At 44.7% G+C, this 18159-nt stretch overlaps 1 protein-coding gene across 4 annotated transcripts in view; it reads right to left on the bottom strand.

The window, feature by feature from the left end:
- Positions 1-18159, bottom strand: part of STON2 (stonin 2) — a 991146-nt gene that overhangs the window by 230012 nt on the left and 742975 nt on the right. Inside the window, exon 1 of one of the 4 annotated variants that reach the window (XM_069637855.1) lies at positions 13373-13449. The exons of the other annotated variants lie outside the window; for them this stretch is intronic. The gene's annotated coding sequence lies outside the window, so the exon portion shown is untranslated. Of the gene's footprint in view, positions 1-13372; positions 13450-18159 lie in introns of those variants that run through there. 4 annotated transcript variants of the gene reach the window in all.

Raw genomic sequence — 18159 nt, 5'->3', positions numbered from 1 at the left:
TCTTATGGAGCTTTTCAGCGTTTGTAACCTCTTCTTCTAATTTGCGCGTTATACGGGCTCGCTCCCTATAGTATTGCGTTGCTTGCGCTATGAATTCCCCCCTAATTACTGCTTTCCCCGCATCCCACACCACCCTCCAGTCCACCTCTCCATTGTCATTTTCCAGGAAATAGTTCTACACACAAGCCAAAACGGTTGGCTTTGCCAATGCTTGTTTTATCAGGACTTCAGTGAAGGACACATAGTGCTTATAAATTGAGTGGCTGAAGGCAGACTTGGTTAAGATATTTTAATTACACCAGTAGCAGGTTTACAGCTCCAATTACATCATTAACTCTGAGAAGACTGCTTTGAAAAAACACTGGCAGGCACTTTGATTGCAAAGTTTGATGATAAGGCTTGTTTAAAGCGAGCTAAGAGTTCCCATGAGGCTGTGTTTTGGGCAGGAAGGAGCAGGAACTGGGTAGGAATGGCCATACGGATTAACATGGCCACAGGCAGTCAATGGGTGGGCAAATAAACAAACAAAACTTGCAAGCTGTGTGTCCCTCCTCATATGCCAATTCTCTCTGTACTCTGTAAAGAAATAGTTTTGTCTTATGGGTGGCACACGCACCACCTAATACCCCAAACTAATTAACAACACAGTAAAATAAAGTAAGAAAATGATAACTAAAGTGCAAACAAATGGAATCAAGAATTTAATTAAGTGGATAATCGATCAGGCACCCACCAAGATCTGCCTATTGCATCCTTATTTTCTATTAGAAAGAAGGCCTAATGGGTCGTTACGGTGACGCTGTGTGGAATGGCATGCCACAACGAATGGACCACTAATCCCAAAACAGATCAAATACAGCCTTATTTTGAGAAAGGCTTTCAAGAGGTTGTGCGGGAAAAACTGCTTTACTTAGAAAATCTCTGACTGCTGATTACAATGTCTCGTGGCATACGTAGCGGGATATCCAATGCCTGCAGGCACCCTAAGACCAAGCGCTGGTTTTCTAGGTGGCATAGCCATTCCAGGAAAAGCGCCCAATTTTCTCGTATTCCAGAGAAACCAAAAGCCCATGGTAGAGTCGCCACACAAAATTGCATTCCGCATTGAGTGCTGCATTTACTTCTGTGTTGCTGTCATATCAGGGACAGTATTGTGTCCAGTTCAAGAGTCCTTGTCTGGAGTACTGTGTTTAGTTCTTATGTTTTGCAGTCACATATTGAGCATTGTGTCAAGTTTAGATGGCCCCTGCTAATTGTATCGCGTTCTGGCCATAACGACTGCAAACAGTACAGAGATGTGAGACAAAATGGGGCAACTGTTTGAAATGTAAGTTCTCTGAAGTTCTTTCAAGACTCAAATCACGCATAAAAGAGATGGCTTTCCCACATGTAAAGGGAATAAACACAGCCGCTTACAAGAAGCTGCCATTTAAGCAGAGGGGAAGCAGTCTGCCTAAACTGACGTGTTGTTACAAATCAATAGAAATAATGCATGTGAGGAGCGAAGAAAATATTTTTCGTAGTAGGTGTATTGATCGCGTTAACCCCCCCGGAAAAGTGGTGGTGACAAAACAGAACATGAACAAAGGCAAAGATGAGCAATGATTCTGAGTTAGACACAGCAAAGATGAAGACAATGCAGGGTCTGTGTGCAAAGATTGGGCATGGAATAAGCAGAGTGGAGCAGAGGCGTAGACAGGGTAGGGCCTGAGGGGCAAGGCCCTCCCAAAATATGTAAATGCCCACTCAGCAGCGCTGTGTTAGCATTTACAGATATTTTTGTCCGTGCAGTGGGCCCAACTACATTAGCTTCAGGGCCCAATTGCTAGACAATCCTGGCTACGCCTCTGGCGCTTCCCAACTCAACAACCCAATCACTCCTTCAGCCCTTCTTACTCGTCTCACAGCGCCTCCCATAAGCGAGGAAAGCATCTTTTGTTGGTAAATTTCCTTCATGAGGCTTAGCTAGGCCTGCATTCCTTTTCAAAAGGCCATAGAAGAAAACAAAAAAGGAGACAGCATAATAGAGCGGGAAGTAGGTGGAAGACGAGGGGTCAGGGGGTTTGGCAGTAAAAGAAACAGGGCCTGGACTGGCAGAGAGTTAGAAGTTAGGGAACACAACAATGAGCGAGGGACAAGGAAAGATTTCTCAGGCATGCAGCTCTCTGAGTCTTCCCCACTGTGCCTGCAGAAAAAGACTCCTATTCCTAGCTCTCTCCCGAATGGATACATTTGCCTGGTGAGCCCAGAACTAATGTCACTTAGGCAGAGGGTAAACAGAGGACACTGAGCAGGCACACCCCTTCATTTTACTATGCTCCCAGGTGGCTTCTGGGAGGAAAAAGGCATCAGTATTCCAGCAAGATCATCTTCACCTAGGCCACTGTGACTAAGGTTTACAAAGCAGGCTGTGACACTTTCTGGTGCCCAGGTGGCCATGCCTCCATGGAAGAGCACAGATCCTAACCCTAAGCTGTGTGGGTGGTTGCACTAGAAGGGCTGCATGGGACATAGGGGCGGTGCCCGTAAGGGCTGTGTTCGCGTTGTAGACGCAGGGCGCTAACCTCTGCCCATTTACCTGTAAGATTAAGCCCTTATTGTCAGTGGTGGAGCCAGCCACTCCAAAATTGAGGACGTTGAAGGCAGAAAGCAGCCCTCTCACCCCCAGGGCAAAGAGTGGGAAAGGCTTGCTTCAGAAACAGTCTTACAAATCTTTCACTTCTGAGAGCAGAGTGTTTACATTTAAAAATCATGAACAGGCAACAATAAGAAAGCATACAGTAGCAGAGGACGGAAGACTGCCATGCGCATATCAATACACCCCAATGACAAAGTCAAAGATTTAACTGACCTGCTTTTATTGGCTCACACCTCAGAATGATTATCATCTCTGCGTGAAACAAAACATCCTCTGAATTTGGGTGATTGATAGATCTAATGTGCCGAAGGAAGGCAACATGGAAATTCAGTTTCCTGCTCTCAGAGAAAGGAGGGTCAATAGCCCAATGGGTTAAAGCACCTACTGCAGCCTCCTATGTGTATGACACATTCAGTTGCTGGTGAGATGCTTATACAGGTTTGCTTTCTGTGCAGGGGCTGGTAGTCACCTCACAGCACCTTCGAGAAGGTGTCCTGTTTGAGTCCCATGCAATCATTTTATACAACCATGGCCCGTAGATTACACTTGTTCCCCTTGTTTTTTCCGGTCAGTTGGGGCCAGAGAGACAAGCTTTTGGATGGGTGTTACCAAGGCCAGAGTGCAGAAAACAAAGGCACAACTGTTAGTGGAAACGCAGGTATTGAAGGGGCATTAGCTGTTGGCTGATTGCGCAGGGCAAAGCGTACCCGTTTTCAATAAAAATATCAAATTTAAAAAAACATCCCCATGAGATACCAAACATTGGTTTAGAACTCAGGTCTCCAACATACCAAGCCCAAGCACTTACCACTTGAGCCACTGGTGGCTGTGCTGTCTATGGAAGCTTTTGGGCATTCATATCTTTCTCCTGCATGCTCCTGTGAGCATACCCATTTGCATTGCGAAACATGTTCATTGAAGCCAACGAGGATAGAAGATCAGGCTCCCCGCTCCACCAAAGACCAGCTAACTGCATTGGCCTAGAGATTAAGTGATTATGTTGCAGTACTGGGGGCCCGGTTTTGAGTCCTGCTTTCGGCACATAAATGGAATAGTTGGGTAATCTCCTTTGCATTTGCAGGTACCCACACTCCTGCTAAAAGGTCCAGTGGTTATGGCAAAGGTGGGTTTGAAGAAAGCATAGAGGCGGGACTGTGGAGGCAAGGAAGTGCAGGTTAAAGTAGGAGGAGGGGAAGGCTAAAGGGGGAGCTAGGGCTGGTTGAATGGGGCCCTGTGAAGAGGAGGAGGGGCTGGGTGAGTAGGGTTAGGTCTAGAGGGGCATGAGGATGTCGGATAAAGTGTGCCCTGGAGAGACAGGGAATAAGTTGGCCTTGCGTAGGGTGTCATGGGGGAAGAGGGCCCTGAATTGTGGAGGGTGGGGTGTGTAAGGATGGTCCTAATGTGGGGAAAGGGGGTATTGAGGAGGGAATAAAGGCTGCCTAGTGGAGGGTGGAATGGACCCCACAATGGGCTGCCGTTTTTTTTAATCCATGTGTAGTGAGTGCTTCAGTGGAGACGGCTAACAGTGCTTTAAATGGGATTAGAAATCGAGGGGGTGGAGGGTTTCTCATTAGGGGGTGTGCCCTGACGCCACATCTCCCTAACGAGAGCCCCCACTCCTCATCTGGGTGGGGGGAGGGAGTTGTAAAAGAAGTAGAGCTGGGGCGTACTGGCATTATTACCTTTGATGCACCCAGCCACTCCCTTTAAACAAAAGAAGGGCTGGGCGCACCGAAGGTGTGACACCAGTGTGCCCCAGCTCACACGCAGCCCTTTCATTCAAAGAGCCGCGTGGTAGGCACCGCTTTAACCACAGGCTCCTTGAATGAAAGGTCTGTCTGTTGCTGACGTCCCTATCCTCTAAAACAGGAGGAGGGATGTACGGTCCAGCTCTCCTTTTGTTTCCATGCAAATAGTCATCACCCAGCATGAAGCAAAGGAGCTTCATGCTGGGCGATTCCTATTGACTATATACAGTCCAGCCCTCCTCCTGTTTGAGTGCATAGACATCAGGCAGCCCGCACTGCATGGTTACACCTGCTGCTTACAGGTAGTACTTTGGTTTAGAAAATAGAAAAGACAATGCCATTTCTTTTTTTCTAATCCGAAGTGCTGACACCAGCAGGCAGCTCGTCTAACCATGGAGCCCTTTCTGTAGACTGTCGGGGCTCGGCCCCGGCTAGACCCAGTCCACTTAAAGCCCTGGCTAACAGTCCCCATCCCTTCATGCTGTGTATTGCTGCTTCAGAAATGTTAACCCGCCCACCCCCACTGTTAAAACTTGTAATGTCAATCAGAATGGTGGACAGGGGTGGGTATTAATGTGAAATAACTATAGATTGGGCGGGTCTGTAGCAGGATGGGCATCTATAGTGAATTGAGGGATAGTGTAAAAGTGAAGATAGGTGGTAGGTTAGTATAATGATTTGTTATTTATATAGTACTTACACCTACGTGCTGTACATAGAACATATTTACATACATTTGTCATCCCAACCGAAATTTGACAGATATAAGGGTAAGTGGGAATTATATGTAATCCCTTTGTAATGATCTCCTTTCAAAACTATCAATGGAGTTAGGAAGTATGGTGCTACCTGTTTGTTACACCACAGACCTGTCCTGCTTGGCGGTTTTATTTAAAAAGTGCCTCCACTTGTCAAAGGTGGAGGGAGGGGCTAGGTAGGAACCCATTACACATAGTGACACATAGGGTCACTCACACAAATCACATGCGCTTTATGAAGACCTTCAGATTACCTGTAAATGACAGCAACTCAGAACACAACACACTACATTTTGCTTGTCAGTAAGGATCATTTATTTGATACGCTGTGAAGGTCACTCATCAGGATCCAAGCAATAGGCAACTCTGCTCTCGACTCTGCCAAACTTCACTTCTATCTCTCCCTCATTCCATCTCAACTCAGGTGCCTCCAAAAATCTCTCACCTCTTAAACTCTCCTACCATCTAATCTACTCTTTCTACGAACCATCTTGCTCTCTACTTTGCTTCTAAAATTTCCAACATTCAAAATACCCTTGTAAAATACCCTTACCCCCACCTGCTCACTTTTCTCCACCAACTCTACCTTCCTCTCCTGCTACAATGTCTTCCTTTGCCCCCACTAATCGGGATAAGATTCTGGCCCTTCTCATGGCTAATCCTTCAAGTGAACCACATCGATCCTGTATCCACATACATAGTGAAACTCATAGCTCCCAGTATTACTTCATATCTTACTTCCCTCTTCAACTCCCCTCTTGAAAGTGCTACATTTTCGATCATTCTACAAGTCGGCTTCTGTTATCCCTATTCTTAAGAAACCTGGCTTAGATACTAACTGTCCTGTCAACTTTCACCCTGTGTCTCTTCTACCTCACTATTCCTAAATCCTAGAGCTTGTAGATTTTCACAGACTCACTGAGTTCCTTGACACACATAAAAAATCCTGAGGATCCCTCTTCAATCTTGCTTCTGACCTCTGCACTCTACTAAGTCAGCTCTCCTCAATGTCAGCAACTACATCTCTTCCGCTCGTCATGCTAACCATTCATCTATTTTTATTCTTTTCGAACTCTCTGCTGACTTTGAAACAGACCACCATCCTGACCTTCTCTTAACACAATCTCTTCTAGTTCTAGGGGACAAGGCCCTCACTCGGTTTGCTTCATATCTCGCTCCAGACACTTCCAGGTGTCCTGGAACAGCCTTAACTCCCCACTCATCCCTTTAATGTTGGTGTTCCCCAAGGGTCAGTCCTGGGCCCCCTTCTATTCACTCTATACCTCTGCTCTCAGCACATTGATCTCCTTCTACGGATTCTCCTATAAACTCTTCGCTGATGACTCTGCTGTATTTTTCTTTCCCTCCTTATCGTACGAGCTACAGTAAAAAATTCAAAACTGTTTCTTCACCATCTAACACTGGATGGCATCTCACTAGCTCATGCTCAACTCCACTAGGACTGAAGTTCTCTACTTCCCATCCAAACAGGCTCTCTTCCTCTCTCCTCTACTTTTCTACTCTCCTGACAATGGAGTAACTTTGCTGAACATGTTGGGGGGGACATGACATCTGAAGAAAAGGTGCCCCAACCAAATGAATGGGGACAAAATGGTGTGCTATAAAAGTTGGGGTGGGGGGTGAACACTCCTACCCCCCCTAAAATTACACCCATCTCCTGACCACCTTCCCTCCTTTGCTTCTGCTCGCAACCTTGGTGTCGTCATCCACCCATCTCACACCTTCTTGCTCTCCATCTCCAAATCTGCTACTGCGGGCACACATAATCTTCTCAAGATCAGGAAAATAAGACAACTTCTCCCCTTCAACATGCTAAGCACCTAATGCCCTTTAGTACTCTCTTGATTTGAATACCGTGCTTGTCTCCTCTATGGCCTTCCCAACTATGCCTTTTCACCACTCGACAAAGTCCTCAACTTTGCTGTCTGAACACTCTTCAACCATCCCCTCCACCGCCCCAGCCCATCGTCAGTTAGGCTGGTTATCTATGAGACAGAAGACCAAGCATGAACTAATTCTCATCATCTTCAAAACTATACACAGACTTGCTCCACCCTACCTAACAGCTGATCTCACTCCCTACCCTCCCCCCTTGCTCCCTACAATCACCCTCATCTCACCTTCTTGCCACCTCTCATGCCCTTTTCGCTCACTCCCTTACTATGGACTGATCTTCCTCTCCTTCTCTGCACTACTCCAACTCTATCACTATTTAAATCCAACCTCCTATCTCTCGCCTTTCTGAAGAACCACTTTCACAGCAGTCTACGCCACCACATCCTCCTGTTCTCCTCTTCCCTTAACGCTCTACAATAAACCCACAGCAATTATATTGCACTGCGTCATATTAAACGTAGTACTTCCTCCACTATCCCGGTCCTATATTATGCTCTACTGTCCTCATCTCTGGTTCATGTTTCTACCTCCCCTGCATCATCTGGCCTTATTTCTATGTCCTCTCACCCATTGTTAAGGACACTGGTCCTCCGCTCTTGAAATCAATGCCAAAAATACCTTGCTTTCCCTTTAATTTCCATCAATAAATAAAAACAAGCATCGACAAAGCCAACGGTTTGAGCTTTTGTGTAGGAATGGGAAAGGCACTTGCCAGGCACTGCAATAGTGGTAGTAACTGGCTATTGATGCTAGCAGGTGCAAAATGGTGCAAGTTTATGGGCATCCAATAGCAGGGCCTTGCAAGGGCCTAATATTTATACACAAGCCAAAACTGTTGGATTTCTAATGCCTGTTTTTAACAGTACTTCAGTGAAGGACACATATTGTGCTTATAAATAGAGTGGCTGAAGCCAGACCTGGTTAAGACATTTTTATTACACCAATAGCGCGTTTAAACTCCAATTAAGTCATTAACCCTCCGAAGGCTGCTTTGAAAAAACACTGGCAGGCGCTTCAAGTGCAATGTTTGATGGTAAGGCTTCATAAAAGCAAGCTGAAACAGTTCCCATGAGATGTTTTTGGGGGGTGGGGTGCAGGAACTGGGTGGGAATGGCCATAGGGATAAGCATGGCCGTGCACAGTCAATGGGTGGGCAAGTAACTAACCAACACCTACAAGCATTGTGTCTCTCCTCATATTTCATTTCTCCCTACTGTACTGCTAAAGCGCCACCTAATAGCCCAAACTAAAAAATGAATCACTGAATTGACACACCTGCTCATACATTCATTTAAGGTTCTGGTTGAGGCATTCCTGACACATTTTTTTCTATTCCCCCTTACATTTCCAAAAAGGCATTCTGTTTGTGGGGTTGAATCTGGCTCTTTATCCTTCAGGTTGCTAGAGAAGTTGGTTAAGCATCATTACCCTTTCTAGGACCGAGGCTTTAGGGAGCTGTGGACACTCCCCCTCTATGGATTGGCCTCATGGGGATGTTGAGCCATCACCCTCTGTTTTATTGCCTCTTTTTTCCTACCAGTAATTCTGCCAGGTCAACACCCACATCAAATATTAAACTACGCATGTAGACTGGCACAGACAGCGTGGTGGCACCTATTTATACTGAACTGAATGAGAGTACAGTGGGTTAACTCTTTTGCTAGCACACGCTGTGACAGGTGGTACAAACTAGATTACTAAATCTCATTCGAACATACTGATCATGTCGCGCTAAGATCTTTCTTAACCACCCCACAACCTTTCGTAACACCCACAACCGTCTTAATACCATAGTCAGCCCGTTGGTCGTCTCCTTCTTCGGTGACTTACTTCATAGAGATGTGAGTCACACATTTCTGCAAACTGCAATTGTGTTTTAGTGCACCCACCCCACCATGGGGGAGCTCCAAGAGGTCTCGCCACAGGGGTGGACGTATCTAGTACTGGGACAGGGTTTTAAGAAAACCTTCCATTAAATGAACAAGTTTGCTGACTTTAGTTTCCAATCGAAATTCTCTGAAAAGTAATGTCAGATCTAAACTGTCAAACCTGTCAATGGTCCTACCAGTTGTCACTCCTTTGTCTTGTACAAATGGTTCCTCCCCTGTTAGACATCCACACAGTCCCCTATGTTCAAGAGTCTGCAACCCAGACTAGGTAAAGCTGTCCAATGAAAACAAAAGTGCTGGGTCATTCCCGTCACGACGCTGAAATGAGGAAAAATTTAGCCTTTGTGACCCAGTCCCCAGCTCACCCTTTAAGAACAAAAAAAAACAATAAAATGAGACCGACATGCCCCAAAATGACAAGGGGGTATAGATAGATACCCAATAACGACAGCCCTGAGTGATGTCACTGCCACTCGCTGTGAAATAGCTCAAAGATCAAGATAAAATTATGCATCTGTGCAGCATAACTCTTAAAGATCTTAGAAAGACCAGAGTTCAGGATTTCCTAAAGCCGCACTTGAAAGCTGGATGAGAGCTCCTACAAAGACCTAGCAAGTTCGGGATTTTTGTATTTTATTGTTGATTTATAATGCACCAAATTTGCCAATACAATTTGCTTCAGCATGCCAAAAAAAGACAAAGCTACAGGGTGCATAATGGGGAGTGGGAGGAAAGATACATATTCAGGGTGCACAAATTCAAATTGCAAGCTACTAGTCGGCCATAAAAAGTCACTGTCCACCTCAAATCTACACAAATACACAGAATACCATGTCTTACTCACCAAGAGTGACATACCACTAGCCAATGGCTAGAGGTGGGTGCACATTTTGCACCCTGCATATCTTGAAAATAAGAGATTGCGGCAGAATGAGTGTAAGTAAATCATTTGTAGGCGAATGGAATTGAATTTGTATTTTTAGTCTAGATGTGTGTATTCATTTAACACATCATAATGTCAATCCCTACATAGCAAGGTGATCACTAGGCTCTGGATATTCTAATACATTGTTTTTTAAATGTATGCATACATTAATCATTTTGTTTACATATCAAACCACACAAGTCAATAATTTAATACAAAAAACGTTTATATATTGCAATTATCAGAGAATTTTGATTAGCGACAATCAGCCTTGTGCAAAATTCATCAGTATGTAAAAAGCATTCTCTGTATACAAAACACATAAATACAAGTATGCAAATCCATTAAATAAGTGCATTCCGTGAGAATATGCACACGTGGCCCATCTCGAGTTCTCAATGAATGTCTTTCCTTCCAGGTTAGTTACTTCAAACAACCACACCTTGAACTCACTTCCTGTGGTGTTGTGCACTCACTTCCTGTGGGGTTGTGCACTCAATTCCTGTGGTGTTGTGCTATCCGAAGTAGACCTGCCTCTCGGTTTCTCACAATCGTTGCTTTTCAGACCTGTGCCTCTAAAAGGACTGCATGACTGTGGCAGTCCATCAAACGATAGCCATCCTGCACATACTTACGAATTTACCAAGGGGAGTTGGTTAGGAAATAAATGTTCCATTGTAAACTGGGATATGGACAAACAGTTGATGAAGGAATTGAGGGGAGTAGATGCAACGGTTATCCGTCTCCACTGTCTGGCTCCAAAAAACAACAGTAAGCTGCTTATAAAAAGGGACTTGGAGGGTTTAACCCACAAATAAACACAAGGATGTTGTGTTTGTAGCCAGTAAACTTCATCTTAAAGGGAAATATGGGTCTTGTGGATGTCAGAATATTAACTTTGTTCTGAATGGTCAGTCAGTGCATGGAGTCCAAGGTCCAGAGGACTGAAGGAGATGGTTATGGAGTCTATCTTTCCTTGAACGAGGCGAGCACAGAGTTTAGATATGAGTGGCTGTGTGGAGAATGAGATCTACTGGCCACTGGCCCCTGTGGCAGTTTATTCTTACAGTTCAGGAACGTTGGCAAGAGGGTGCGGGTCCAGCCGGCATCTGCCTGATGTTAAATTACTTTGGCCCCTGAAGGGTTAAAATAATCCTTACTGCAATGTAGTACACTGGGACAACAGTATAGCTTTATAGCAAGCATGGGAAGTGACAGCATAATTCCAATCCCTGGAGGACAATTAATGTCACGGGTCAATTGTGTACTTGGTGAGATAACCAGATCTGTGTGAATCATAGGGACGAAGCCTGTGAAGAAAGCTACTGGTAGGGACCCCTGGGATGAAAGAAATTCGTAGCAGGAAGTGAAGCCTTTCATCCAGAAGTAATTCATTCAGTAAGATAATTAGCTCTGCCTTAATATACAGACCATTATTCTATAAATCAATTTGATTTAGAAAATCTCTGCCCTAATTTATTATCATGCTCATATTTCATTGGTGCAAATCTAAGGAAAAAATAGGTGTGTTTTCCATAGTGCCAAGGGGTGCATTTGTGTACTTGAGTTCAAACCTCTGAATTCGTAGCTGCCAAGAGGTCCCGCCCCCCCCCCATTCCTTTTCACCTAACATAATTTTGTATTCTATAACTTTGATCTTCGTTCTGCTAAGATGGTGGGGGGGTTTGGGGGAGGCTGAGGGGCGTGGCTACAACCAAAAGGCCATAGACAGCCCCGAGTCCCGCCAGTCTCGAAATTAGCTTAGCCCCTGATCTTTTCCAGACCCAACACCACCCCTGGCTGAAGGTGTCAAACATGATCTGCAAGAAATCCAGCCAGAAAGCCTTCTGTCGTCGCTATTCAATTAGGACTGGGCTTGAAAGCAGCACCTGCAGGCAGTGGGTGATAGATGTGCAGACTTGCCCTCTCGGCACACACCTGCTTTCAACGTGCTGTGTCATCCTGTCTCGGCCCCAAAGCCGCTTGTGTTTACGTGGCAGCGGTGAGCTTCCGGTCCTCGAATTCCAACAGAACGTGTCTTTGTATTCAAATAGACTTGTTAGACACGGAAGAGCGCACCTGCACAAAGAGCCCGCCCGTAGCGAGTCACAGTATTCATTGTCCCAAAGCAACTCTTCCCCGAGCCCGTCCAAAGCGTTCCCCACCTGATGAGGGGGTTCTTATTTTATGTTGGCGACAATGTAGCAAAAGGAGCATAGCTCTCAACTCACCCGCTTTTGGCGGGTGTCACCCGCCTTGAAAGCAGATGAATCACCCGCCAAGTCCCTCCTACGCCCATTCACTTCTATGGGCCTCTCACACGCCAAAAAGAAAATCGGGTGTTTTCACCCGCCTTGGTGACAAAAAAGGTTGGGAGCTATGAAGGAGGGCCGCTTCGCTCCCAAGTTGCCCCGTGGCATGGGTGACTCCGTCAGCTAATCTTGAGTTATTAGCAAAATGCACTTTGCTTTCTTAGACTTGTCGTTTCACTTTTCTCATTATAGTTGTTATGGCACAAGTAGAATAAGACAGTATGGGCAGGAGTCACAAATGACATGAGACCTAGGATGCGCGCCCGCCCAACGAGAGGCTATAATTACTTGGGCGAACTGTCTCGCGATTCGTGTTATTCACGCTCACAAAGTAGCCGCAAACAACGTGAAGCCAAACATTGCATGCAAGTCAAAAAAGACGAATGAAAAGTCAATTAAAACATTTTTTAAGACATAGTCAAGTCAAAACAACAATTTAGATCTGCATCTCTCTCAAACAACATTGCTTCACATAGTCCAAATCGAAAAACGGAAGTCTCCTACTACTTTTTTTATTTTGATAAAACTTTGTTTTAGAGTAATGGCCTTTTGCTATAGGTTGATTGTATGATTCTCCGGCTTCATGCATGTGTTATAATAACAGCATGTGTCATTTATGGCCCAAGTTTAAGATACTCAATTCATGAACTAAAGGATGGTGTAGGGCTGTGAAATGGACACTACGGGATTCGCACACTGGGTGCACCGTTCTAGATTTAAGGGACAGGGCTTAGTGTGTAGCGCATTTCTAGCGAAACGGTAGGCCCTTGAACATGAAAAAGCCGAAGCACTCATATTCATTCGTTTTAAACCCACGACATGTAAGTTTCATGCATTTCTGAAGCAGCAGCTCAACCAACAGACAGCTATGCTACCATCAAACTCTAATTACAGGGACACGGATCTACAATGCCGATGGGGTGCACACCACCGAGCATCTTGCAAATTCATTCCCGCGCCTTGTATTATATTACTACGCAAGCCATGTCACGCTCCTTCACTGCCAGCCCTATCCGATTACACGTCCAAACTAGATTCAGAAGTTACAGACGCTGCACAAACTACTTTTAAAAGAATATAAACCTCATTCTTGTGAATTCTTACAGACTCATGCTGCAAATTCTGCTCTATACGAGGCCAATCATTGTGTGAACTCCCTCCCATAAGCGAAAAGAGCCTACTCACCCCATGAGAGGCACTCCTGGAAGTTCCGCTCCGCCGGCTCCCCAGTGCCAGTGCACTCGGAGTGCGCTGTGCTGTGGACATGTATGCCTGCGAGAGGGGGCTGGCCGATGAGGTATGCGCAAGGGGGGCGGAGTTGGCCGATGAGGTATGTGCTGTGCATGCTTGAGCAGGAACAGTGGCTGCGTGCGTGCCTGTCTCGGCCCTACTGCGTGTGTGGGAAGGGCAAAGCCACAGGAAAACGCTTGCTTGTCAAGAATCTCAGCACTTTCTCTCTCACAAATAAGATATACGTACGCACCCTCAGATGAAAATATGTACACATATAAGTAGATAATGCCAGGGAACCATAAAAGTTAGAAAGAGGAAAAGGGTACAAGACATATAAAGTATAAGAGGGGGCAGTTGGTGATGAGGAAGAAACAGACATACTGATCGAGGGGTAGAGAGGCAGAACAACTGGGAGCAAGAGAGAGTGGCTAAAATAACTCCCAAAAGGAGAATTATAGGCAGTAGACAAAAAATAGTCTTGGCCATTTATAATTCACGGCACGCAAAGCAAAGCTGAATGGTCTCTTGGTGCCCGAATACAAGGTGTTAGTTATATGCTCAATTCGCTATTATTATTATTATTAATAATCCTATATGCCTCTCTAAGGAAGTATCTGCATTGGCAAATGAGACCACGCACAGCCGTCCTTAGGCTGACACTGTTAAACATTTGGTTATTAGGTCAAATTACCTTTTTCTTTTTTCCAAAAGGAAAAAAGACCGATTTAGCACAGAGAGGTTTTACTAAATCGAAACTATCAGGCCCTGCGCCGCACACGAGAGCGGGCTAGGGCTGACACAGCAGGCGAGAAGCACGAGCTGCGGGAGTCAGAGGTAAATGTTTTGTGTAGTGTGTGTGTGAGTGTGAGAAAACGTGTGTGTATGCAGAGGGGGTCATGTGGGGTGGCAGGGAGCAAAGGGGCGATGAAACCCCCAAATAAAAAAAGAAAAAATAGTGATGTTCCTTTCTCGCTTTCTGCGGGTCGCACACAATCGACTGAAAAAAATCAATCTTTTTGAAATCAGAACTTCAGAAAACAGGAAAATGACATAGAACCAAAAATTCTGCATAGGTTAAGGAAACATTATCACAAGATGGCCCTTGAAACCCTGTGGTGTGTCAGATGTTGCAGCCATTGTATTCCTCACATCTAAAACCTAAGCTGTTACAAACATTTTAATGTAAGGGTGAGAGTTGTTACAAATTAAATGAGCACCAACCCCAGTATGCATTAGCTATTTAGTGATTCAAGCATACAACTCGTTTATCAGAAACATATTTATCAAATATATACAACTGTGGTTATTCTCATGTTCCCAAAATGTTTTTTGGTTTCATGCAAAGCAGCCAAGAACCTGCACTGGTGCTATTTGTGCCCTATCTTTCTCACATAGGTGTATTTCAAAAGAGTACAATAGGAGTCGTGACACAGCCTGGGAATTCGACCATTCTCCCCAAGTGGTAGCCACCCCCTTGGAACAAGGGAGGTGAGCCCGCTTTGTGCTAACTTCCTTAGGGGTCAGGGCAAGCGGGATCCCACTGGGGGCAAATCCCTCTTTGGGGAAAAGGCAGGGCTCCAAACCCACCTCCCTTCCCTTCCCAGACTTCACACTTTATTGGATCTATGGGAATTTAACATATTACCAATGCAGAAGGACCCTATAAAGTGGATGGCTTGCTTACTGACGTGTGCTCATTCTCACTTGCTGAAGATGGCGATAACCAATGGACTTCTTGTCTTTACTCCAGGGAGGAAGTTAAAGCCAGTAGGACATCACTTGACAAGGAGAGACTCCGCCGGATACGGCAGAATGCTGGCCCATGTAGAGGTGCAGAGGAGATACCAAACCGGGCTGTAGTAGCCCATAGCTGACCATGGGCATAGAAAGCAAAGACCCTGTGAGGGGGTGAAAAGGAGATACTGAGCCAGACTGAACAATCCCATGGAAAGACAGTGGCTGAGAAATGGAGTACTCTGCACAGGAGTGGAAGAATCATATTGCATAGGGCAGAACAAGCCCATAGCTCACCGAGGGCTGAGATATTAGGAATTCTATGAGGGGGCAAAAGACAAGACACAGTAGGCTAAGTGAAACAAGTCTACAGCCTATCGAGCACGACAAAGTGGTACAATACTAGAACAACAGAAACTGAACTGTGTATATTTCGTTGTAATCCTCAATTTACCAGAGTCAGGAGAATAGAACCCAGAAGGAGGGATAGTTGGCACTCTTTCTGGAATACCGGAACCAGACATTGTGTTATCCAAAGTCAAGAGACTTAACTTTCTTTTTGAACTGGACTTTTGTTGTGTACCATTTACAAAGCCTGGAGCTCGAAAGACTTTAAGAACATTGTGGGTGGGGGTCAAAAAACAACTAATCTCCGAGGGGAGTAAGCCTTAGATTAAACCAGGTCTTTCTTTCTGTGTTTCTCTTTCTTTCTTTCTTTCTTTCTTTCTTTCTTGGCAGAGATAGGTTAGCATATCCTTTGACAGAGCACAGAGTTTATTTTTGCAAGACGTCCTGTCGAGCTCCAGTTTATTTAGATTAGGGAATTCATCAAAAGAATAGAACCTAGAGTAGGTTCTCTTTAAGACAGTGAATAAAGTACCCTGTTTAATAATGTCCTCTATTCTGTCTCCTATGTCTACCTTACCACAGAGTGTTCAAGACAGTCCATCTTTGAATTATACCTTTCTATCAGATCCTCATTTATATGGTTCGTCAAGGTTTTCATTATATTTGCATTCATAGTTTTTTTCATATTGCACCAGCTCACCACTAAGTAAAGGCACTTTAAGTGTCGTACCAGGGGCAGAAGGACCTTGTTCTGCTTAGGATGCAGTGACAGGACAAAGATGTGATATAAGAGAGCTTTGCTCAGTGAGATAAGTGTAACATTGTTATCACAAAAAATATACACTTGAAATGATCTTTTGAAATGTACATTGTACATTTTTAAAAAGAGCTTGTATACAATTTTAGAAAAATTAAATCATTTTCTATTGTTTTAAAAGATGCTTTAGAAAAAAAACACGCCCGTTGCCAACACATCTGTTTGTTCCATGGTTGCAAAATGGAAAGAAATAGCTGGAATGACTCTAGCAATTGCACTCCTGACAACATGACTGTCGCGCAAAAGAGAGAGGGCGACAGAGACGAAAGAAAGAGAGAGCGCAAGAGCAAGAGGTACAGCTACAGAAAACAAATATCACTTTTTTTACAGTGCTCCATGCTGGATTCCTCCAACTCCTAAATGCTATACTAATAGCTGTTATTATCCAGAGCTTCGCTTCATGGTTCTCAGTTTATCGCCCTCAGAAGGATGAAGGACTGTCTCAGCCCTGCAGGGAAACAAACCACTGTCCTGCAGGCAAGCCACACATGTCACAGGCTAGCACTTAACCTTACCGTGCGATCTCAATGGCATACAGTTGCATAGGACTGTTTAGAATTCTCTCAGAATACACTCTTCATTCAAGACACTGCTAATAAGCAGGTTAAGGAGTCTGTATATTGGGAGGGATGAGCTGACCGTATTGGTACATTCATGTTCCGTTAGCATTATTGAATTTCTAGCTAGTGTCCCTTACCGCCTCCTGCACCTTCCCGCACTAATTTTTGGTTCCATGTGATAATGTCACCTGGAAAAAGTCGCCTTTACTTTCCTGACCCCTAAAATACCTTCCCCAAATATTCTAGGAGGGGTATCATTTTATATTGTAAACTCACATAGTAGAATATTTGGGGTGTTTTTGATTTTAATGAGGGTGCATTTTTGGGAAAATGTCGACCCCTTGCAGCCATTTCCCAAGCTATTATCACTGGGCACCTAATTTTTGGTGCCACAAAAGAAGTGAGCGCGCACGCCAATAACTCGCATTGATAGCGTAAACATGCTCGATATCCTAACTTCAGAAGTATGGTCAAGTCATCCCTGCGAGGATTCAGACCTGTGGCCTGCTGATCACATATGCTCTAAAATCAATGTAGCAGGGGGATGAACCCACCGAACTTTCTTACCAGCTGCACATACATACAAGGCCTGCCATGTGACCATCCGGCCTGCTCTAAATGCCTTTCTGAGGCACTGGCTCCTGACTTTCAGATTCTTTAGCTGGCCTGTTGTCCTCTGACATGCCTAACTGCATGCTGATCTTTGATATGTCGAATGCATACTTTGATAACTGGATGTACTCCAAACCATATAGGTAGTGATTGTATTTTGACTCGGGAAAAGACCGAAAAGATTACACTAATCTCAGCCTGGCCATTTCTGAAGAGCAGAGCTACCTCCTGTCTGTCTCTCCCGTAGTGACACATTTTAGCTTTGACCTTTGGCTGCAGCTTTGTCGGCACTGCATGAAATACTGTCCAGTTATGTAGGTTGGTTTGGTGGCAATGACTGGGTGCAGCACGGAGGGAACTCCGAGTTTCTTTCTGTTTTTCGTGTTCCTGGGTTTATGTCACTTTGTTGGGAAAAAGTGTCATTTTCCATGTTTATCTTGGCATACACTTCATTCCCCAAGGACAGAGCGTTGTACCAACAGAAGGCCTTAAGCAAATATCACCACAAGAATGTATACAAGGGCTGTGTTTCAAAATAAAATGTATCGCAAAAGCAAATCTAACTTGGAAACAACTGTAAGAAATCGCAAGGTTGCTGACATAGCTTTGCTAACCTGTCATCATTTTACAGACCACACTGAAAAACATTAAACTTTTGATACTGTAAA

The sequence above is a fragment of the Ambystoma mexicanum genome, chromosome 14, assembly GCF_040938575.1.
Source record: "Ambystoma mexicanum isolate Mex_15411 chromosome 14, UKY_AmexF1_1, whole genome shotgun sequence".
Taxonomy (NCBI): Eukaryota; Metazoa; Chordata; class Amphibia; order Caudata; family Ambystomatidae; genus Ambystoma; species Ambystoma mexicanum.
Note: the sequence above shows the minus strand (reverse complement) of the source record. Positions and strands in the feature narration are given on the sequence as shown.